The sequence below is a fragment of the Sminthopsis crassicaudata genome, chromosome 4 (assembly GCF_048593235.1).
Source record: "Sminthopsis crassicaudata isolate SCR6 chromosome 4, ASM4859323v1, whole genome shotgun sequence".
NCBI lineage: Eukaryota > Metazoa > Chordata > Mammalia > Dasyuromorphia > Dasyuridae > Sminthopsis > Sminthopsis crassicaudata.
Window position 1 is genome coordinate 127434588 of NC_133620.1, and position 23943 is coordinate 127458530.

Here is a 23943-nt window from a genome sequence, read left to right on the forward strand (position 1 = left end):
GGTCACTACAAGGCATCTGGACATGAATTTTTAAGTGGCTTATTTAAAGCATTTTATTGGCGTGGGGGGAGGAGAGGAGAAATTAATTTATTGCTGTTAAGATGAGATTCCAGAGAAAAGATGGAAAAAAAAAAAATCTGCAAGGGAAAGCCTCAGTGGTACTCTAGCTAATGAGGAGAGGCATTCCAACCCCACCCAGTACTCAAACACTGGATTCTTTATGCTAAAATTAGAACACAGCTCTGGCATTTCAGCCCATTTTGCCTCCTGCTCCAGACCTCTCCTTTAAATTCTGGGTGTGTCTCTGAAAGTTTATAGCAGCAAGCAGCCTAACACTAGTAACATGTGACTGACTTTGTTGGCTATGGTCTAACTGTGAGACTTAGGAGAATGGTTTCAGATGTAATTTATTACACGTTTAGTTTTCTCCAATCTCCTTTCCTAGAGAACAAGTTCTACTTTTTTTGGTTTTTTTATACTTTATGTCCCATAATGGCTGCTAAGGTAACCAGGTTGTTGGAGCTACAGGGAAAGGAGCATATAGGAAGGTGAAGATGAAGCAAGCAAACAGTTGGTTCAGGAGGGACACAGAAATACTAAAGAGTGGACAGAGAAAGTCAACAAGGATGACCAAGGACCTTCACTTCATGACATGAGGATCACTCCAAAGAACAGGGCATTAAACTTGTTATGCTCAGCCCCAAGAGTTTATGGGTGGATGTGCAGAAGAGACCAGCTTGGTCTCAGTGCCAGGAAAAATGTCCTACTCATTGTATTTATCCATTATACTTTCTTCAGAGGTGACAGTTTCCCCTCTTGAGAAATTTCAAAACAGAGACTGGATGGCCAGTCATCATGTGTGTTATAGCAGAGATTTTCTCTTGTGTAAATTCTGGACTAGATGTACACCCAGCTCCTTCAGAACTCTCAAATTCCAGGACTGTGTGGTGGTGATACAATTCCAAGTGCATAGTAAATATTTAATAAACATTGTTTGGATGAATGAATGGATGAATAAATTGCAAGTAAGAGATTGGACTCCTGAAAACCTGTGTAGCAGACAGATAAGTTATTTTTGTTTTCTCCCCCTTGGCTCCATGGTGCCATCACCATTCTCCCATATTTCCTTTGTGTTCAGATGTGTGAACTCCCAGATATCCTTCTAGAAAAAAACCCCTGACTGTTGCTGAGAAGAACAAGTTGCTAGGGCCTCGGGGAGGGAGCATATGGGAAAAAGAAGATGGTATAAGTGAACAGCTGGTGCTGGGGGAATAAAGAAAGGCAGGAGGCTCATATGCAAATAATCAGCAGATAAAAAGGGGATTGAATTTACCTGTGTGTATAGAACAATCTTACATTCCAACTTTCTTCTTTATTTTATATGTCTTGCATGTCACCTCATTTTAACAATCTCTTCCCCTTTCAGGCTGCTCATAATAGTCATAGTGAACCAGACTCCACTCATGTACATTCAATGAGAGAAAACGTCAGAGGGAGCCCCATTCTATGGGAATTAACCTAGTCTCAGCCCTGAACCCACCTAAAGATGGCTTTGCTGTCTGGCTCCCTCACTCCTAAGGCTATAGTAGCAGCTTAGATGTCATTCTCTCCTTCCTATATTATGACACTTCTCTTTGTGACTCAGAATGACAGAGCTTCTAAGTAAGATGGGTAGGTCAAGAAGTAAAAGCTTCTCTACTTTGAAATACATATTCTGGGTTGTGGAATTCCATCCTGTGTCTTCTTAGATATTTGGACTTCCTGAGAGAGAGAACAGACATCATATGTTTTGAATGACTTTCTATTGTACAGCACATCATTACTTGTATGTCAGGATATGTATGACTCACGTTAAATTATACATTTTTTAAAAATCAGTAGTTCCTATCGATTTTCAGTCATTTAATTATCTAAGATTATTCCACAAAAAGTTAATGTGCTTTATATAGCTACTTAATAAATAAAATGGAAATAAAAAAATAAGAATAAGGAGTATAAATTAGTGTTTTTAAGCTATTTCCAATCAAGATAAAAGCTGCCCAACCACAATGCTCTGGCCAAAAAACAACCACAAACCAAAGCACCCCTCCCCCAAAAAATAATAATCAAGATTGTTCCTTCAATAAAATTGGTCTATATAAATCAAGAGAGGATTCTGAGGAGAAATAGATGGGATCTTTTCACCATTTAATAGGAGAGTTTTTATGCTTGAGAGAAAAAAAAAAATCAATGGATAATCCTTAGATCTGGAAAACAGAGCATTCTCTTACTGAAAGAGTAATTATAATTATGTAATATTGTTTAGCTGAAAAGATAATACTAACAAATGTTTATTCTGTTATAGATAAGTACTTGCACATATATCATCCCATTTGGTCTTCTCTAAAAGCCTAAGAATGACAGATGGGGAAATCAAATCCAAAAAGGGGGGAAAAGGGGGAACTAATGCTTCTAACTTTAAGACTAGTGCTCTTCCCATTATATTTACTTCCTATTGCTTTTCCATTAGGAGAGGCAGCATGGTATAGAGCAAAGAATATTAGCTCTGGAGTCAGAGAATCAGAGTTTGCATCCTCTCTCTGACATTGCTAATGTAACATTGGAAAAGCCATTTTAACCCTCTAGCCCTTAGTTTCCTCATCTGCAAAATAAAATGGTTAGATTAAATGGCCTCTGTCTGAAGTTCAATAATAGCACTAGTGATAGATTTGAGTTAGTAACCCTTACCTTGTCCCCTGTCTCCCTAACCCTACATAAGCATTTATTTCCAGGATGATCTTTCCAAGGTTAAAGGAACAGTCTGTGTCCAGGGAATAGAGCCCATAAAACAGTGAGCCAAGAAATACCTGGAGGTGTACTTAAACTCTAAGCCTCATGTTGTCAACAAGCTTCACTTGAACTGAAATGACTCTAAATCAGGGCTTGACTCAGCTGCTCCAAATTACAATTTCTCAACATTGCCTGCTGAGGATCACCTGAAAAAGATCCTAACTACCTAGGCTTCAAGAGCCTGTGAGGTCTTCACTGTTTATTCAGTAAGTATTGTTTGGATTCTAAATAAAGTCTGGAAACTAGATAATTGCCTCCTCAGTGTCTTTCCTCTTCATCTATTCCAAATGTCCTAGATAAGGAGATTGTGCACATAGCCCCCAGGAGAACCCTTGTTGTGCAGGGGGAAAAAGGTGTCCCTGGCATACCACACACAAATTTCCACTCGTATCCTCCGCTCTACATGCAGAAATCCTCAGGAAAAGACTCGCTTTTCCAAATGTGATCCTGACAATGCTTATATCCAAAAAACCTTAACCTCAGGAAGGAGGGAGAGAAGGAAGGAAGGGAGGAAGGGAGGAAGGGAGAAAGGGAGGAAGAGAAGGAGGAAGGGAAGAAAAGAAGGAGTGAGGAAAGGATGGAGGGAGGAAGGGAAAAGAGGGCAAACAGGAGAAAAAGAAAAGGAGGAGAGAGAAAAAGGGAGGAAGAGGTGAAGGTGAAAGAAAGAAAGGAAAGGCAAGGAAAGGAAGACAAATAGAAAGGCAAAAATAAAGAAAGGAAACAGGAAAGTAGGACTGGCTCTAGCTAAACCAATGTGTCAAAAATCTCAAAATAAAAAATAAAATAAAATAAAATAAAGAGAGAGAGAGAGAGAGAGAGAGAGAGAGAGAATAAATAAGATCCTGAAATGTCTTGTTTCATAAAATACCATACTAACAAGCTGAAAGCCAGCTTTTTGAAGATCACTCATCTAAATACCTCCCAGGATGTCTTCTCTGATTAAGGATTTGTGAGGGTTATTGAGTTTTGAATTAAATGCACTTTAATAAAACAGTGGAATGTTCTTATCTGATTGCACCTGTATTGATTGTGTTAAAGAGATCTATCCTCAGATTGGGGTCAATGATTTTACATAAACTAACCAACAGCAAAGGGCTGGGTGTTCACCCTTAGAAACCTTGTAGGCTGTCTAGCTTGTTAGATTCAGGGACCTTAAAAGCAGGCTTCTCCTTAGAACATGCTTCTATTCACTGAAACATCCTAATCAGTTATTCAGTTATGTTACTTTAAAATTAATAACAATAACAGTATTATTATTATTATTACTACTACTTTAATGAATAACATTTCATTCTAATTTTGTGAAGTTCTCATGGAAAGGATATATTCCTAGGGCCATACAAAGGGAACTGGGCAGTAAATACATTTTTGAATGCTGTGGAATGTTCAAGGTGGGGCTCAACTCTTGTTTGGAAAGCCAAGTCAGTGGAATTATAAATATTCATTCAGAATTTGCTTCAAAGTTTTTCCATTCGTTTTCTTGTTTCTGAGATTATTGTGAGAACATCCACACCCACAATTAATTCTGTCATCAGCTCTCTGGAGTAATAGAGGGACAACATAATTTTGGTTCAAGGAAACTTGATCCTCATTTCTATGAGCAGGCAATTATTAATCAAGTTATTTTTCAGAAACTTGAAAATTACCACCTATTAACCAGGCTATTAAGTATGTAAATCTGAAGATATTAGTGAACTAACTCATAGCAGGCATTTTTCCAGATTGTTGGGAGCTTTTGTTTTGTTTTTCTTTTTCCCATAAGAAATTAAAGTGATAAGCTTTAAGCAATTATTTATGATTGAATTCTCCCACCCCCAGATACATAGAAATCAGGGAAACCAGTCTCCAAGACTTCAAACAACAGTAACAAAAATCTCATAGGCAGAACAAATGAACCATAGCTCACATCCTTGAGAAAAAAGACAACAAACAGAGCATGTTTAGATCAGGACCTGAAATATTTTTCAGATTTGCAAAGAAAAGACAATTTTAGGGGAAAGAAAAGATAAATATTCTAGCAACATCCTACCTATTCTTCTTAAAAAGAACAGCTGACAATCAATGGGAAATTCACCCAATCGTCATTTCTTTTACAATTCTTAGGGGAAGTTCTTTGAGATCAGGATGAGAGCATATTATCAAACTATGCATCTTGTACTGCTGGCAATGCCTTATGTCTTTGCTGCTGATTAGAAAAGATACTCAGATTGCATGTTATAATATCTGGGAAAGGGTCAGAATTATCTCTATTAGGAGGACAATGCCAAAAAAGAAGACTTCAAAATAGCTCATATTCAGAATAGTTCAAATATAGGGTGTCCCAAAAGTCTTAGTGTAGTAGATTCCATTATTATAGTAGACAGTACTATTGCACTATGACTTTTGGGATACCCTGTATTTACCTCACAACTCTATAAAACAACACAGCTAGGTGGATTATAACAGTGGATAGAATGCTAAGCCTGGAATCAAGAAGACTTAGCTTCCTGAGTTCAAATCTGACCTTAATAGCTTTGTGACCCTGGATAAAGTTGATTTGCCTCAGTTTCCTCATCTGTAAAATGAGCTGGGGAAATAAATGGCAAACCACAATCTAGTATCCTTGCTAAAAAAATGTGTGTGGGGGGGGATGTCATGAAAAGTCAGACACAATTGAAAAATAGCTACAGTAAACAGCTCTGTAAGATAGAGTACACACACACACACATTACTAAATGAGGAAATCCCTCTACCAATGGACTAAATGAGGAAATCCCTCTACCAATGGACATAGGCACCTTCTCTTTCATTTATAAACCTAGAATGTTACCTAGGGGACCAAGAGGTTAAGTTAGTAACCTAGTGTCACACAGGGAATATATGTCTTTATGTCTTCCTACTTCTGAGGCCAATTCTCTACCCATAATATTGTTACTTCTAATATAATGATGATGATAATTGTTATTATTTATTAGGAATAATTATAATACATTTGTATAGCATTTTGAGGTTTGCAAAGTACTTTATATGTCATATTTTATTTGAATCTCACAACTCCCAAAATGATAAAGCTAGGATTCAAACTCATGTCTTTAATTCAAAATTCCCTATACTAATACTATATCATGCTTCTATTATATATATATACATATTCATATATGCATTTATGTATACATATACAAATATATATTTTAATAGAAAATCTTTGAAATCCAGTGATACCAGGTAGAGATTAGACATTAGTAACACATAAGAGCAAATATATAATAGGTGACTGGTGAATCTGTTACTCTCACTATAGCAATATATCATCTTTATTTTTTAAGAGACCCCCAACTTATTATATCATAGAGTATTGGAGTTATAAGGGACCTAGAAGAAGGACCATCATTCATTCCAACTTTCTGACTAAATAGACATTCTCTCTGCAACATTTAGGTGATCATCCAAAATCTACATAAATATTTTTAGTAATAAAAGCTCACTGAGGGCTATGTCATTATCAAAAACCTCTAATTCAGTGGTCCTCAATTGATGAGCTTTATGGAAATAGTAAGGGTAAGGAAATAATTATTCCAAATGGTCTGTCAATACATAGATAAGTAAATATATTTTCTGTAAACTAATATTTCACACACACACATATATTATTTATTCAAATATACATAAAGACTGTAGTGATTAATCAAATAAATTCATTTAATATATTATTAGCTTCCTGAGTAATTTTTCTCTTTTGTCATTCATCATGGTTTCTTAATCAACAGATGCTAATTTTATATCTACTCTTATGGATGGATTGGAGTTTTGTTTTGCTTTGTTTTAATGTTAAAAACGTATTGGTCATTAAGAGATTGGAAATTGCTGATTTTTTGAAAGAATAAAAGAAAACTTGTACTTTTTGTCACTTAACGCCCATTGCTCCTGATTAGACCTCTATTTAGGGGTAAACTGAGGCATTCAGGTACAACTATTTTGGTCATCTGTGTGGACATACATACTTGATAATGTTTTTCTCTTTCTATGAGGCATTTTGCTTTCTGCCTTACCATAAGAATTATGCTAGAGCCAGGCAGCTTACACAGGTAATTTGAACATAACAATAACGATGGAAGTGTTTACAAGGCTGTTGCCATAAGGGGTAGCAGCTAAGGGTCACTCCAGCCTGGAGATCAAACTTTGGAAGTAATTACTATTGTAGACCATAATAAAACAACTATAATAGTCCTCATTTCTATATGACTTTATGCTTTTCAAATACTTTCCTCACAATTACCCTACATGCCTAAACTTAATCTATCTAAATTTTATAGATAAGGAAACTGTAAGAGAAATGAAATTATTGGTACCAACTTATATAGGGCTAATTCTGAGAAGTAAATTTGCATCTACTGACTACATGTCTAGGACTCAGCACTATTAAACACTATACATGATTTGTTATATTATGAAAGTAGAACAATACGTACCTAGTAAGTTGACATTGATACAAAGTGTTTTATAACTGAAAAAATGTAGTGCACATAGGGGCTGCTTCAGCTTGACCAAATTAAACATTTCTTAAGTTCTTCCTACAAGCATACCATTGTGCCAAATCCTGAAGCATATAGAAAGGTTAAATTTTATATGATTCCTGCCTTCACAGAGTTTACAATCTCTAAGGGAAAAATATACATATGCAAAAAACTAAAAACAAAGAAGAAGGTTATAAGTGCATAGAAGGGGTCCAATAGAGGCAAGAGAAGCTATGAGCCAGAATCTTGGTTTACTATGTGACTGAATAAGACACCTAATTTTCCTTTGTTTTATCTTACTTATATGAAAACAGAAGAGGCTGGATGAAGTTAGATGGCTCCTTACTTGAATATTTCTGTCCTAAGATTCCAGTCAACTACTTGTAGCTGAAGAACAGAGAATGTCTCATCATGGACTCAAAGGAATATAAGGATTTGATAAATTACTGCATAAATATTTGTGGATTAAGTGGTTTGATTCTTTGGCTCCTGCACATTATGCCTGCTTCAAAAAGTCATAGATTAACAACCTGTGAGTTAAGCATATTTCAAAGAATCTACTTGCTCATCAACTCAAAACAAACAAACAAAAAATCAATTACATCAGTCATTCAAATAAAAAATACAGAGAAACAATGCCATTGATCAAGAGACTTACTCTAGCTATAAATATCTCTCAAATACATTTTCACTTCATTTGTGCTACTTCCACACTGTATCTACTCCCACTATATCTACAATATCACAAGTGGTAATCTGCCATTTTCCCCTACCTTCTCCTACCACACCCCATAAATTAGAAAGATTATGTGCTGGCCTAAAAAGAATGAGTTTTTCAAGTTACTTTAAAAGCCCTTTTGAAAAATTCAAATATAATTTTCTCACATCATAAAACTTCTAATCTCTAAACCAGAGCTATCAAACTTGTAGCTTGGACAGCACTCAGTCTCACTAGATTAAACTGTAATTGGGAAATGTTTAAGAAAATAAATAAAAATACAACAAAGTATGGATAATGTTTTTAATGTCCTTTTGGTCACAATTCTCCAAACCCTGGATTTGTGAAGAAAAATTGATATATAATTCCAAAAGTTCATAAAGGATTAAGAAAATGCTAAAAAATGAAAAAGACAAAAAGAGTTCATTTCTTCCAAAGGGGAACAAGTGAATGTCTCCATTTGCAGACTTGTGTCACGCTCCAAAATCACATCCAGATGGTAACAACAACAACAAAAAATTGCAACCATGAACCTGCTGGGGAAAGTCAGTCCCACGAGCTGGTGCCATTCCTAGTGCCAACTATACATCGGGGAGCTAGCATAGGAAGATTGTACCAGTACAGCAGAGATTTAACACTGACTTGGAATTTACAGATGGGGGTTTAGGGAGCCATTGCCCAGTGAGTACCTCCCTGATTTTTCCTGCATCAGCTTTAAGATCCTCTGCCAACTATAAGCCACAGTGGGAAAAGAGAACTCTCATCATTTCTGAGACAGTCAATATACAACTTTCCCTTAATCTTTTTTCAACATGGATTGACATGCTTAAGGAATTGGCAGAGAGGAAAGATTTCTTTGTCTGGGAGCAAGAGCAGCTCTTCAGGCCTAGGCTGTGAAATGGTTATTCTTGAGTCTGAGTGGGTGAAAACCAGTTTCATTTTGCCCTATGGCAGGCCCTGAATTCAGATCCTTTGAGTTCACTATTTTCTGAAATCTTTTCTAAATGGATTCTCCCTTGAGAGGCAAAAGTCAAGGCTGTAGAGGGCACTCTTTGCTTACTTTAATTAGAAAAGTTCTGACCTGGGTGTTGCTGAGTTCCAAACAACGCCCAAGAACATGTAACAGAATTTTTATGAAGCTTCTAAAAGGACATTAGAATAAGTGCATAGCCTGATCTCCACCCTCCTTCCCTTTTCTTGATTCATCATAAGGATATTTATTAAAAATGGGTAGGGGAAAAGGGAAAAAAATTTCAAGGAAAACTTGAAATCACACCAACAATCAACAAACCAACAATCCTAAATAGAATTAAGGGTCACTTTAAAAGATATTTAACCCATTCTTTTTTTCCTAAGATTTAAACATCTCAAAGAAGCAATTCGTAAGGAAAGAAAAAAAAAAGCATTGCAGATCAGTTTAGGAGGTTCTTTTTGATGGATATCCCTGAAAAGTAGATTATCAATGGTATGATTTATGATGTGACATAAAAAACGTGACAAGTATCTTGTGAGGTCCTGGGTTTATTGTTCACCTATTCATTTAGCTATTTCTCAAATATAGAGGCATTATTGGGGAGGATGTGAACTTGGGGCCACAAAACCTTCAAATTCAGGGTGGGCAACTTACCTGTTGTGACTTTTTAATTTCTCTGGGCCTCATTTTCAACAAATTTAAAATGAGAGGGTCAAATTAAATGACTGCTGAGATCACTTTCAAATTTAAATTAATGATCCTTTTCCTGAAGTATCTACTCTCTTCATTTCTTTGGAACATTGCTGCATTATGCCCTGAAAATGCAGCCATCTCTTCTATTACCCAGCTTCCATGCTGATGCCTTCAATTTCACAACTATTTATATCTCATTAGTTGTCTTTTTCTTTTAATTAGGCAGGAATAGGTTGATAAATGTTTAACAACTGGCTCTTTGGAGAGGAAAATGTACTCAAGACACACATTTAAGTTTAATCTGCATTTTCTTCTTCACTTTGTCTAGACAATCTACAAAACAGTAAATTAAGTCCTGATTTGTAGTGTTTTCAAATTCTAAGATACTACACTGAAAATTTAACAATAGGCTCTCTGGGGAACTAGTTAGAACTGGCTCTAATGCAACCCTGAAATTAGGTCTGTCCTAGGCAAGAATTCATGTTAGCAGAAAATTAAAGAACTCATTGGTTCTTTTTTTTTTGTTCTCATTAGCTGATCTTTTTGCATGGTTATATCTCAAGGAAGGCAGGCAGCATGACATAGTAGATAGTTGATTTGTCAGGAAGTCTGATTTTAAAAACTGCCTCAGATATTGACAAATTGTGGGATTCTGGGCAAATCACTTAACCTAATATTGATTTTCTTCATTTCTAAGATTAGGGATTATTGCAATATGAAAGCCATCTGTCAATGGCTGCTGGAGGTCTAACTCAGACATGTAGAAAGGATCTCTTCATGTGAGAGAATGATGATACAAGGAGACTGAGAGGCAGTTGCATTCTCTGACCTCTCTCCTCTTCCCTCTTGCCTCCAATTTATTTCATTCCCAATCCACAAGGAACATCTGCAAAGGCTGCTTTACAACTCCTTCAAGTTTATGATTCATAGCTGTGGAGGTTCTAGGAGAATTGACCTGCCCCTTCACCTAGATATGGTCCTTAACAAGGGATAATACCTGAATAACATCATAGGGTTTTTATGAAGATCAAATAAAATGACCTATGTAAAGCTCTCTGCAAATGTTAAAGAACTATAGTCCTATAAAAAATATAAAGTAGTAGTATAATTGTAAGCAATATTTGTCCCGAGAAAATAAGGGAAGATACACACCACAATTGGGGCATCTCTTCTACTTTCATCTTCTATTTCTACTGATCTCATTTGACAAATTAATAATTCAATTCTGCATGTAATATGCTTATGTATGTGAAATAGATTATCTTGTTCCAGTTTTTAAAATTACATATTCTGTCTATACATATTTTTGTAGTGGAGAGACAGACAGACAGACAGCTAACCAACACCCCTGCTCCTTTTTCTATATACCTGATTTGAACTAGTCAGGAATGCAGTAGAAAGCTCATGGAATGAAGTCATCTTAAAACTAGTGACTGGAGTTCATAATAACAATAATACAGATAATGATGATGGTGACGATAATAGGGATTTATTTAGTGCTTTAAGGTTTGCACATAGTTTTAGATACATTATCTCATTTGAGTTTCACAATACCCCAGTTGGGGGGGGGGGAAGAAAAGGGGCAGCAAATTACTTATATAACCTTTCAATGCCTCCAGGCAATATGCAGACCATAAGTTACACTGACTGGCATATTGTAACAGATGGGTTTTTTTATTAAATGAATTGCTGATCTTCAGGAATGGAGGGAGTTTCCATATAATAACATAGTTTTTCCCACCCCCTGATCTGTGTGTCTCTCAATCTCTCTCATTTCTCTCTGTGTCTTTGTCTCTTACTCTCCATGTATACGTGTACATATAGACATATTCATATATTTTGATCCACACATACATACTCAGATATATGTATATTGAATGTCTATACTAAAAGAGCCTCAATTACAGCTTATTACATATGTCCCATGGCATATAATTTCATAAAAAGCATTTCATGATAAACTACCACAGTGAGAGGTGATCAGATGCTCTCTCATCTCCTAAATCCTGTTCTAATTCTCTTTCCAATCTGTCTTGCTTAAATTTAACCTATACTTTTTTTTTCTCAAATAGTGTATGTTTCATAAACACCAAAAAAGCAATTACCTTGGATGAGTACTATTTCTGAAACGAGAAACAAAAATTAAGATGTCTTGATTGAAAATTCTTAATGAACAAATGAAAAATCCCCAACTTTCATTGTTCACTGAATATTGACAAAATAGAGTAAGTGCTTTAGTCCATTTACAAATTAATTTGCCAGTCAATGTGTAATCTCTCCTGAGTCTTCTCAAAACTGGACTCAGTTTTCAATTAATTTCATTACAACTTGAAAAGAGATTTTTTAAAGAAAGGAAGAACTGATATATATTTGAAATTAATATTTCTTTTAATTTTCCCCCTCCATAGCTAATCTGCAAATCAGAGAGTATCAGGGTTTTTTCTTCCTGTTCCCAAATCAAATAATTCCAGAGATTCCACACTTGCTGAGTTTACAGCAGAAGTCCCCAGTGGTCTGAGATTCACAGCTGTGGTTCTACTTACTCCCTTCTCAACTCTGCAGCAGCTTCATTAACTGGGACTTAGATTTCAGCTTCAGCTCCCATGGAAGAAGGGAATGGAGGGTAAAAGGCGGGAAGGAGGGTGGGGAGAAGAGGGGGAAGAAGAGAAAAATCTTTGGCAGGATCCTAAAGGGCTTGAAGAATTAGACCTAAATACATCAGCACTTCTATTTTCAAAAGATACAATAGAAACTTGTGAAAATTCTCTTTTTTTATTGGTCATTTAATTTTCTTCTTTAAAAACACTTTTTTTTTTTTTTTGGTAATGTGGCCCTCTTAGCATCTTAACTATCTTGCAGTCCCTTACAATGATTCCATTCATGGCCTTAAAGAGCAGAAGTACTATGATATCACAAGCACAGGAACTGGGAAGCAATGACATGTTCCCAAGGAAGGACTATACACCCACAGAGAGTTGGCAGAGAATATCCACTCCTTTGAAGATAGAATAGGACATGAATACATTTGAAACAAAGGGAGGAGAGAAGCTGAGCTTTTCACAGGGTGGAGAAAGGAGACAACTCTTCTATCAACCAAACTCACTAGAATTAAAATCATTCCTTTTTCTTTTGCACCCTTTCCTCTCTTTTTCCTTCATCAATACTGCTGAATTAGCAATCTCACTGTAGACTTTCTGTACCATGCAGAACTATTCTATTCTGGGCAATGTTTCAGGGCCAGACATGTTTCAAAGCTGGTGACAATTTATGACTTTCTTTTAAATGTTTTATTATTTTATTTCATCAAGGGAGTTTGGGCTAATGTGCATATGATCTTGCAGGAAAAGTAAAAAGTAGAGAGTAATTATCAGATGAATCCTCGAGAATAGCATTTTGAGTTATCAAAGGGCTTCAGCTATAGAAGCCTATGTGAACTTGAGCAAAAAGAAAAGAAAAAATTTAAATCAGGAACAGAAAAAATTTAGATGAATTTCATAATATGAAGTCTTACCTCAGACCTGTAAAAACTCTGTAGCCCTGAATAAGTAATTAATTGCTCTTTAATGTCTTCATCTGTAAAATAAGGAGGTTGGATTCCAGCTTTTTAGAATCCTTTCAGTGTCTTTGATACTATAAGGCAAGAATATACAAATATATATGACATATACACACTTATAAATACATGTACACATCCCTAAAATTATAATATTATTTATATACTATACATGAGATTAAATTCATGAAATAGTTTTAGTAAGATTAGAAATGAATACTGGACTCTTCATTTATTTCCATCATTTCTGCTGATTTTCTACATAGTATAAAAGAAGTCATTTAAATGACTTATTTCAGCACAACATATTCATTACTCCATAATCTCATCAATAAAGTTATTGCTTCTATAAGCATAGAACTATTTTTTATATATTTATATTCATTAGTTTTATATTTATCACAGATGGTGAAACATAGAGACAAAGACAAATACCAAGAGACAGAGACAGAAAGAAATTGAGAAAGACATGTGGAAAGACAGACTACGGGAGAGAGAGACAGAGATAGAAACAGAGAGAAAAGAGACAGAAAAAGAGAGAGAAATGGGGAGACAGAGACACAGAGGGAGACAGAAATAGACAGACAGAGACAGAGGAAATTACTTATTAGACTGTAAGCTCAATGTGAATAATGGGTGTTTCATTATTTGTACTTGTGTTACCAGTACCTAGAACAAAACCTGATATATAAGAGGTGCTTACAATTCAATTGACTGATTGATTGAAAATCATCAATACTTCTCATTTAAATTTAAAGGAAATTGACTACCAAGAGAATGGAACAATATCTTCCTCTTCAATCTCTTAAGAATCTTAAGGCTCTGTGGCCCACTCATGCAAAACATAATTAACTAAAAATGGGTATGTTCTATGGCATGAGGTCTAAAAGGCCTCATTAGCATCTTTGGATATTTTGGAAGAAGCTGTAGTAACCCTAATTTCCTCTAAAGCAATTTCTTAAAAGGGCTGGTCCTTTTGAGAATCCCAATTAATTAGAAACAGTGAAAAGTGGTGTACATTTCCAAATTTTGCTGAAAGTCAATAAGAATGTAATAATTAGATGGGACATCAGGCCTGTGGGCAGTAAGCACAAAGCTAAAAGCCCTGAAATTAAATACACACAAGCTTCCTGCCTGCCCATTTAAGAAAACACTGCATATAAACAAAGTTGTAATATTCCTCTGAGTTTTCTTTTTCCTATAACCACTGCATCTCTAATTCAGAATTAGTTCCACGGCATCATCCTTCCAGCAAAGATGTTTGGGTTAGCAGTGATTCCAAAATTATTCCCTGGGTAACTAACTGGTTCAAAGTAGGGACTTTGGCACAATGTTATCCATAATCTTTATATGAAAGCAAAATTGATTCCATTTTATATTTATTACAAATCATTTCTTCTGGGAAATCTAGAATTCTAGAGAGGAGCACTGGACTTGCTGGTTTCCTCTTTGCTTCATAAAGTGTTTTGAGGCCATGTTCATCACCCTATTATATTCTGTTTTAACAGAAGACACTTTTAAGTCAGTATTTACTAAGCACCTACTCTGGAATTTAAAGAAAGCATCGCTATAGAGTGGGACAATTACCAAACTTTGCAGACTCACAGAATCTAAGAGCTACCCTGGAGATACTATGACACAATGGAGAAAAGGTTGTATTTAAAGGCAGAGGACTCAGATTGAAATCCTGATACTGTGACATATGTTATGACCTGTCTAAATATAATTAAGTCCCTTAATCTTTCTGAGTCTTAGATAGATCATCTATTAAATGAGAAAGATTGAACTAGATAACTTTTTAAAACTTTTTCTTGTTTCCTTTTTACTCAATGGTATTTTATTTTTCCAATTTCATATATAATTTTCAACACTTATTTTTATAAGATTCAGGGATTCATTTTTTTTCTCCTTTCCTCGCTTACTCCCCTTTCCCCAAGACAGCAAGAAAACTGATAGGTTATACATATACAAATATTTTAACATATATCCTTGTTAGTCATATTGTGAAAGAAAAATCAGAACAAAAAAGAAAAAAAACATGAGAAAAAAATTTATTGTAGTAAGTTTATTTTTAATACACATTGATTTATGAATAATATTGGTAGAGAAAAATAAGAGCAAAATGGAAAAAATATATAACAGATTTAAAAAAAAAGTGAACATATCATGTCATGATTTACATTCAATCTCCTTAGTTCTTTTTCTGATGCCAATAGCATTTTCTGCCTAAAGTCTATTGGGATTGCTTTGAGTCACTGAACAATTGAGAAGAACCAAGGCTTTCATACTTGGGCATCACACATTCTTGCCATTATGGTATACAATATATTTCTAGTTCTTCTTGTTTCACTCATCATCGATTCATGTAAATATTTCCAGGCCTTTCTATAATCAGTTTGTCCGTTTTAAAACGAACAATAATATTCCCTTACTTTCATATAGCATAGCTTGTTCAGCCACTCCAATTCTTTACTACTACAAAAATTGCTTCTACAAAATAGTTTTTGTTTGTGTCCTTTTCCCTTTTTTATCATTTCTTTGGGATAATACCCAGTAATACCTCTGCCAAGTCAAAGGGTATGCACAGTTTTACAGCCCTTTCAGCATAGTTCCAGATTGCTTTACGGAATGGAATGGTTGTATCATTTCACAACTCCACCAACAATGCATTAATGTCCCAGTTTTCCCATATATCCTCTAACATTTAAAATTATCTTTTCATGTCATCTTAGCCAATCTGAGAGGCTTAAGGTTGTAGTTCAGAGTCGTTTTCTTTAATATTTCTCTAATCAATAATGATTTTGAGCATTTTTTCATATAACTATAAATGGTTTTAATTTTGTCATCTGAAAAATTGTCTGTTCATATCCTTTGACCACTTATCAATTGGGAAATGACTTGTATTCTTGTAAAGTTTACACAATTATTTGTATATTTTAGAAAATATTTTAGAAATGAGACCTTTAGAAACTATATCTTCTTAAAGGATACCATAGATAATGAAGCAATATCAATACTAAACAGATATGCCCCAAGTGGTATAGCATCTAAATTCCTAAAGGAGAAGTTAAGAGAGCTGCAAGAAGAAATAGACAGCAAAACTATAATAGTGAGAGGTCTCAACCTTGCTCTCTCAGAACTAGATAAATCGAACCACAAAATAAATAAGAAGTTAAGGAGGTAAAATAGAATACTAGAAAAGTTAGTTATGATAGATCTTTGGAGAAAATTGAATGGAGACAGAAAGGAGTACACTTTACATAAAGATTTCAAAATCAAATGCGGAAAGGTAGAAATAGAAAATTCATTTTTTTAAGGTCACAATGCAATAAAAATTACATTCAAAAAAAGACCAGGGGAAAATAGACCAAAAAATAATTGGGAACTAAAAAATATCATCCTAAAGAATGAATGGGTGAAACAGCAAATAATAAACATAATTAATAATTTCATCCAAGAGAATGACAATAATGAGACAATATACCAAAATTTGTGGGATGCAGCCAAAGTAGTAAGAAGGGGAAATTTTATATTTCCAGATGCTTACTTGCATAAGATAGAGAAAGAGAAGATCAATGAATTGGGCTTGCAACTAAAAAACCTAGAAAAAGAACAAATTAAAAAACCCCAATCAAATACCAAACTTGAAATTCTAAAAATAAAAGGAAAGATTAATAAAAGTGAAAGTAAAAAAGAAATTGAATTAAAAAAAACTAAAAGTTGATTTTATGAAAAAAACAAAATAGATAAACCTTTAGTTACTTTGATTAGTAAAAGGAAAGAAGAAAATCAAATTGTTAGTCTTAAAAATGAAAAGGGAGAATTTTCAACCAATGAAGAGGAAATTAGAGCAATAATTAGGAGTTATTTTGCCCAACTTTATGCCAATACATTTGATGTGAAATGGAAAAATACCCACAAAAATATAGACTTCCCAGATTAACAGGTCAGGAAATAAACTATTTAAATAGTCCCATTTTAGAAAAACAAATAAAACAAGCTATTAATCAACTCCCTAAGAAAAATTCTCCAGGGCCAGATGGATTTACATGTGAATTCTACCAAACATTTAAAAAATTATTAACTTCAATACTATATAAACTATTTGAAAAAAATAGGGAAAAAAAGGGATTCCTACCAAATTCCTTTTATGACACAGACATGGTACTGATGCCTAAGCCAGGTAGGATGAAAAGAGAGAAAAAAAATTATACACCCATTTCCCTAATGAATATTGATGCAAAAATCTTAAATAAAATATCAGCAAAATGATTATAGAAAGTCATCCCCAGATGATACACCATGACCAAATAGGATTTATACCAGGAATGCAGGGGTGGTTCAATATTAGGGAAACTATTAGCATAATTGACTATATCAATAACCAAACTAACAAAAACCATATGATTATCTCAATAGATGTAGAAAAAGCATTTGATAAAATCCAACATCCATTCCTATTAAAAACACTAGAGAGTATAGGAATAAATGGACTTTTCCTTAAAATAATAGCATCTAAATAAAACCATCAGCAAGCATCATATGTAATGGGGATAAACTGGAACCATTTCCATTAAGATCAGGGGTGAATCAAGGTTGCCCACTATCACCATTACTCTTCAATACTGCATTAGAAATGCTATCTTTGGCAATAAGAGAAAAAAAAGAGATTAAAGGAATTAAGAGTAGGTGATGAGGAAACCAAATTGTCACTCTTTGCATATGATATGATGGTATATCTAGAGATCCCCAGAGAATCAACTAAAAAACTATTAGAAATAATCAACAACTTTAGCAAAGCTGCAGGAACAAAATAAGTCCACATAAATAATCAGCATTTTTATATATCACTAACAAAATCCAATAGCAAGAGATACAAAGAGAAATTCTATTTAAAATAACTATTGATAGTATAAAATTTGGGGGAGTCTGTCTGCCAAGGGAAAGTCAGGAACTATATGAGCAAAACTACAAGAAACTTTCCTCACAAATAAAATCAGGTCTACACAATATCAAGTGCTCTTGGATAGGTCAAGCAAAAATAATAAAAATGACGATACTACCTAAACTAATCTATTTATTTAATGCTATACCAATCAAAATTTCAAGAAACTATTTTACTGACTTAGAAAAAAATAACAAAATTCATCTGAAAGAACAAAAAGGTCAAGAATTTTAAAGGAATGAATGAAAAAATGCAAATTAAGGTGATCTAGTTGTACCAGATCTAAAAACTATATTATAAAGCAGTGGTCATCAAAACCATTTGGTACTGGCTAAGAAATAGAATAGTTGATGAGTGGAATGGGTTAGATTCACAGGACAAAATTGTCAATGATTATAGTAATCTAGTGTTTGATAAACCCAAAGACCCAAAGTTTTAGGATAAGAATTCACTATTTGACAAAAACTGCTGGGAAAATTGAAAACTAGTGTGGCAAAAACTAAGCAATGACTCACATCTAACACCCTCTACCAAGGCAAGGTCTAAATGGGTTCATGATCTAGATATAAAGAATGATATTTTAAACAAATTAGAAGAACATAGGATAGTTTACCTCACAGATTTGTGGAGGAGGAAGAATTTGTGACCAAAGAAGAACTGGAAATCATTATTCATCACAAAATAGATAATTTTGATTATATTAACTTGAAGTTTTTGTACAAACAAAACTAATGCAGACAATATTAGAAGGGAAGCAATAAACTGGGAAAACATTATTACATTCAAATGGTCTGATAAAAGCTTCATTTCTAAAATATTTAGAGAATTGACTCAATTTTATAAGAATTCTAGAGGATATGAACAGACAATTCTCAGATTAAGAAATTAAAACTATTTCTAGTATATGAAAAGGTGCTCTAACTCATTATTGATCAGAGAAATGCAAATTAAGACAACTCTGAGATACCACTACACACCTCTCTATGATGAAAAATATTGGAGGGGATGTGGGAAAACTGGGACACTGATGCATTGTTGGTGGACCTGTGAAAGGATCCAACCATTCTGGAGAGCAATTGGGACTACCCTCAAAGAGTTATCAAGTTATACATACCCTTTGATCCATCAGTGTTTCCACTGGCTTTATATTCCAAAGACATTTTAAAGGAGGAAAAGAGACCCACATGTGCAAAAATATTTGTGGCAGCCCTTTTTGTAGTGGCAAGAAACTGGAAACTGAATAGATGCCCCTCAATTGGAGAATGGCTGAATAAATTGGTATGAATTTTATGAAATAAATTGTTCTGTAAGAAATGACCAGCAGGATGATATCAGTGAGACCTGGAGAGTTACATGCATTGATGCTAAATAAAATGAGCAGAACCAGGAGATCAGTATACAGAACAACAACAAGACTATACAATGATCACTTCTGATGGAAGTGGCTCTCTTCAACAATGAGATGATTCAAACCAGTTCCAATTGTTCAATGATGAAGAGAGTCATCTACACCCAGAGAGAGGGCATTGGGAACTGAATGTGGTTCACAACATAGCATTTTGACTCTTTTTGTTGTTTGCTTACATTGTATTTCTTTTTTTTTTTTTTTTACTGGCTTGATTTGATTTTTCTTATGGAGCATGATAATTGTATACATATAGATTTAACATATATTTCTACCATGTTTAACATATATTGGACTACTTGCCATCTAGGGGAGGGTATGGAGGAATGGGGGAATTGAAACACAAGATTTTCCAAGGGCTAATTTTGAAGACTTTTTTAAAAATATGTTTTAAAAAATAAAAACTTTAATAATTAAAAAAAAAAAAAACAAATGAAAATGAGACCTTTATTAGAAATACTGGCTGTAAAGATTTTTCCTAGCTTTGTATTTCCCTTTTAATCTTGTTTTTGTTGGCTTTGTTTGTGCAAAAACTTTTTAATTTAATGTAGTCAAATTTGTCTATTTTGCCTTTCATAATGTTCTCTAGGTCTTCTTTGGTTATAAATTCCTCCCTTCTCCAATGATCTGATAGGTAAATTATCCCTTGTTGTCCTAATTTGTTTATTGTATTCTTCTTTATGCCTAAATCTTCTATCCATTTTGACCTTATTTTGGTATGGGGAGTGAGATGTAGAATCTGACATATTATTTTCCAGTTTTTCCAGCAATTCTTGTCAAATAGTAAGCTTTCTTAAATCAGATTTGCTACCCCTGCTTTTTTTTTTTTTTTTTTTGTTACTCCAACTGAAGCATAATAAATTTTGTTCCAGTCTTTTATCTTTACTCTGTATGTGTTTCAATGTATCAGATGTATTTCTTGCAAACATTTGTAGGATCCTGTTTTTTAATCCACTCTGCTATTTGCCTTCATTTTATGGGAGAATTCATCCCATTCATATTAACAGTTATGATTACCAGCTAGGCATTTCTCTCCATCCTATTTTCTCCCCTATATATGCTTTTTGTTCTCTCTTTCCACCCTGTCCTTAGTTGTGTTTTTTTAACCCATTCTACTCACTGCCTTATCTCCTATCACCCCTACCCCTTCACTTAGTAGTGTTTTTTAAAACCCACTTCACCCATTACTTTATCTTCTATCAATCCTTCCCACCTTATCTTACTTTTTCCCCTTGTGTTTCTGCCCTCCTTTCTATCGTGTCCCTCCCTTTTCTTTTCCTCTTTCTCCTCCTACTTTTTTATAGGGTTAATTCTATACCCAACTGAATGATCAAATTATTCCCTCATAAAGCAAGCCAAAACTGATGATATCAAGTTTCAGACAATGCTTATCCCTCTCCCTTCTTTCCCTGGATTGTAATAGGTCTTTTGTACTTCTTCATGTAAACTAGTTTTTCCAATATTCCTCCCCTTTCCTCTTTTTCCAGTATAGATCTTTTTCCATCCCTTAATATCTTTTTCTTTCATGTCATCATCAGGGACTATTCACAAGCGCACTCTCAGGCCATGTTACACCACCCTCTCTGCCCCAGTGACAGATACAGTTCGCAAGAGTTACAGATATTAGTTTCCTATCTAGGAGTGTTATCAGTTTAACCTTTAAATATAAATTTTTCTCCTGTTTACCTTTTTATGTTTCTTTTGAGTCCTTTGTAGATTAAATTTTCTGTTTAGTTCTATTTTTTTTTTCAACAGAAGTGATTGGAAGCCTCTTACTTCATTGAAACTCCTTCTCCTCTCCTGAAAGATGATGCCGAGTCTTGCTGGACAGTTAATTCTTGATTGTAACCCCAGGTCCTCTTCCTTCTGTAATATGGTATTCCAGATTCTCCAATCTTTTATTGTAGAAGCTGCCAAATCCTGGGTAATACTGACTGTTGTTTTCTTGATATTTTGAATTGTTTTTTTAATGGCTGCTTGTATTATTTTTTCTTGAAATTTTATTTTTGGGGTTTTGCACAATGTTCCTAGGGGTTTTCTTTGTGGAATCTCTTTCTGAAGGTGATTGATAGATTCTTTCAATCAGTATTTCCCCCTCTGTTTCTAGAATATTGGAGCAGTTTTCCTTAACGACCTGTTGTAAAATGCTATCCAGGCTCTTTTTTTTTTTTTGGTCATGGCCTTCAAGTAGGCCAATAATTTTTAAATTATCACTTCATTTTTTCATTATTTTTAGTTTGTTTGACTGATTCTTGTTGTTTCACAGTCATTAGCTTCTGTTTATCCTGTTCTAGTTCTAGTTTTTAATCTGTGATTTTGAAGAAATTAAAGAAAATTTTCTTCAATTACCTTTTGTATCTTTTTTTTCCATTTGGTTTATTTTACTATTTAAGGAGTTGTTTTCTTCAGACAATTTTTCCCTTCCCTTTCCAAATTGTTGGCTCTTTCATGCATACCTCTCATTTTTTATTCTACCTCTCTTATTTGAAGTCTTTTGTGAGCATTTCCAAGAAGCCTTTTTGGGCTTGAAACCAATTTATCTTACTCTTTGAGATTTCTTCTGTGGACATTATGTCTTCCTCTGAGTCTGTGTTTTGGTCTTCCCTGTTACTTTAATAGCTTTCTATAGTCAAGTATTTTGTTTTGTTTTGTTTTGTTTTTCCTGTTTCTTGATCATTTTCTTTCTTTTTCTTTGTGTATTTCCTCTTTTTTTTTTAACTTTTAAGGTAGAACTCTGCTCCTGGAGTAAAAGTGGTGCTGTCCCAAGCTTCATATGCAGCTCTGAACCTTTGTTTTGAGCATAGAGGCCCCTTGTATTTTTTTGGGGGGGTAGCTTGGCTGCTCTTTCCAGGAAATACCAGAATTTGTCTTCTGAGCTGGTACTGGGCAGCTGCCCCCCCCATTTGCTCCTCTACTAACTAGGATTGAGGAGGTTAGTTGCTGATTTGCTGTGATTAAGACCCTTTCACTGACTTTCCCAGAGTCTGTCTGACCTGGGCTGAACCCCCTTTTCACCCCAGTGAGACTGATCTCTTTTGAAGTTTTTTTTCAGTCTATCTTGAGCTGGAGAGTAGTTTCATTCTGTTAAGACTCTATTCAGAGTCTTGGTTTCTTGTGGTTTTCAAGCTCAAGCAGCTTCCCAACTTTATTCCACCATTGATTCTATTATTTTAAAGTAATATTGTTTTAAATCTCTAATTAGCCCAACTATTCTGGAGAACAATTTGGAACTATACTAAAACACTATAAAACACTGTTATGTCCTTTGATCCAGAAGTACAATTATTTCTATCAGAAAGAAATCAAAGAAAAAGGGAAAGGACAAAAATATTTATAGTAGCTCTTTTTGTGGTGGCAATGAACTTAGAAATTGAGCAGACATTCATCAACTGGGAAAATGACTGAACAAATCAGGATATATGATTGTGATGAAATACTATTGTTCTATAAGAAGTAATGGGCAGGGTAATTTCAGAAAAAACTTAGAATTTTGATAAGAACTAACGCGAAGTGAAATGAGCAGAACCGGGACAATATTGTACACAATGATAGTCTTATCTATTCTGATCAAGACAATGACCCAAGACAATTCAATCAAACTTTAGAGAGAGAACTGATTGAAGCATACTCTTCTCACTATATTTTCACATATTTGTCTATTACCTTTTGCAACATGGTTAATAAAGATATATTATTTTTCATGACTTTATATGTATAATCTCTATATTCCCAGCCTTCTCAAGGGGTGTTGGATAAACAAGGCAGAGGGAGAGAGTTAGTTTGGTATTCAACATCTTGAAAGAATGAATGTTAATTTTTTAACATATAATTAAGAAATATTTAAAGACATGAATGAAAAATATTTTAAAAGAGAAAAAAATTTATATAAATAAAATATTTTATGCTCTCAAGAAAAATATGAGCCAAGAAATAAATCTTGAGAGCAAAACTCTTGAGACAGCAAAGGTTAAGGTGCTTGAAAAGCAATGATAATCAAGACATTAAAAATGTCATAAACTGATTTAATTTTTTTAGAAACATAACCTTTCAGAGTTAAAAGGGAGTTGAGACATTCTAGCCCAATTCCTAATATGTAGAACTACTTATAATACTATCCCAGTGTCTTCTGTTTTATATAAACACTGTAAAAAGGGATTTAAAAAGTTAGAATAATTATTGTTGACTCAGATTTTCCACCAGTCAGGTAGCAAACACTTATTGAGTCCTTTCTGTGTGTCAGGCACTGTAGGATGCAAAGAAAGGCAAAAGCAGTATCCTTGCCCTCAGAAAGCTCCTAACCTTATGGAGAAAACTACATATAAACAACTATGGAT

General features: G+C 34.3%; 1 long non-coding RNA gene across 1 annotated transcript; it reads right to left on the bottom strand.

The window, feature by feature from the left end:
• Positions 1–419: 419 nt before the first annotated feature.
• On the bottom strand, positions 420–22476 carry LOC141565787 (uncharacterized). The gene is made up of 3 exons (XR_012489126.1): positions 21296–22476; positions 13218–13336; positions 420–1761 (listed from the first exon to the last, which is right to left on the bottom strand). It is a non-coding gene; the product is annotated as an uncharacterized LOC141565787 (long non-coding RNA).
• Between the last annotated feature and the right edge of the window lie 1467 nt (positions 22477–23943).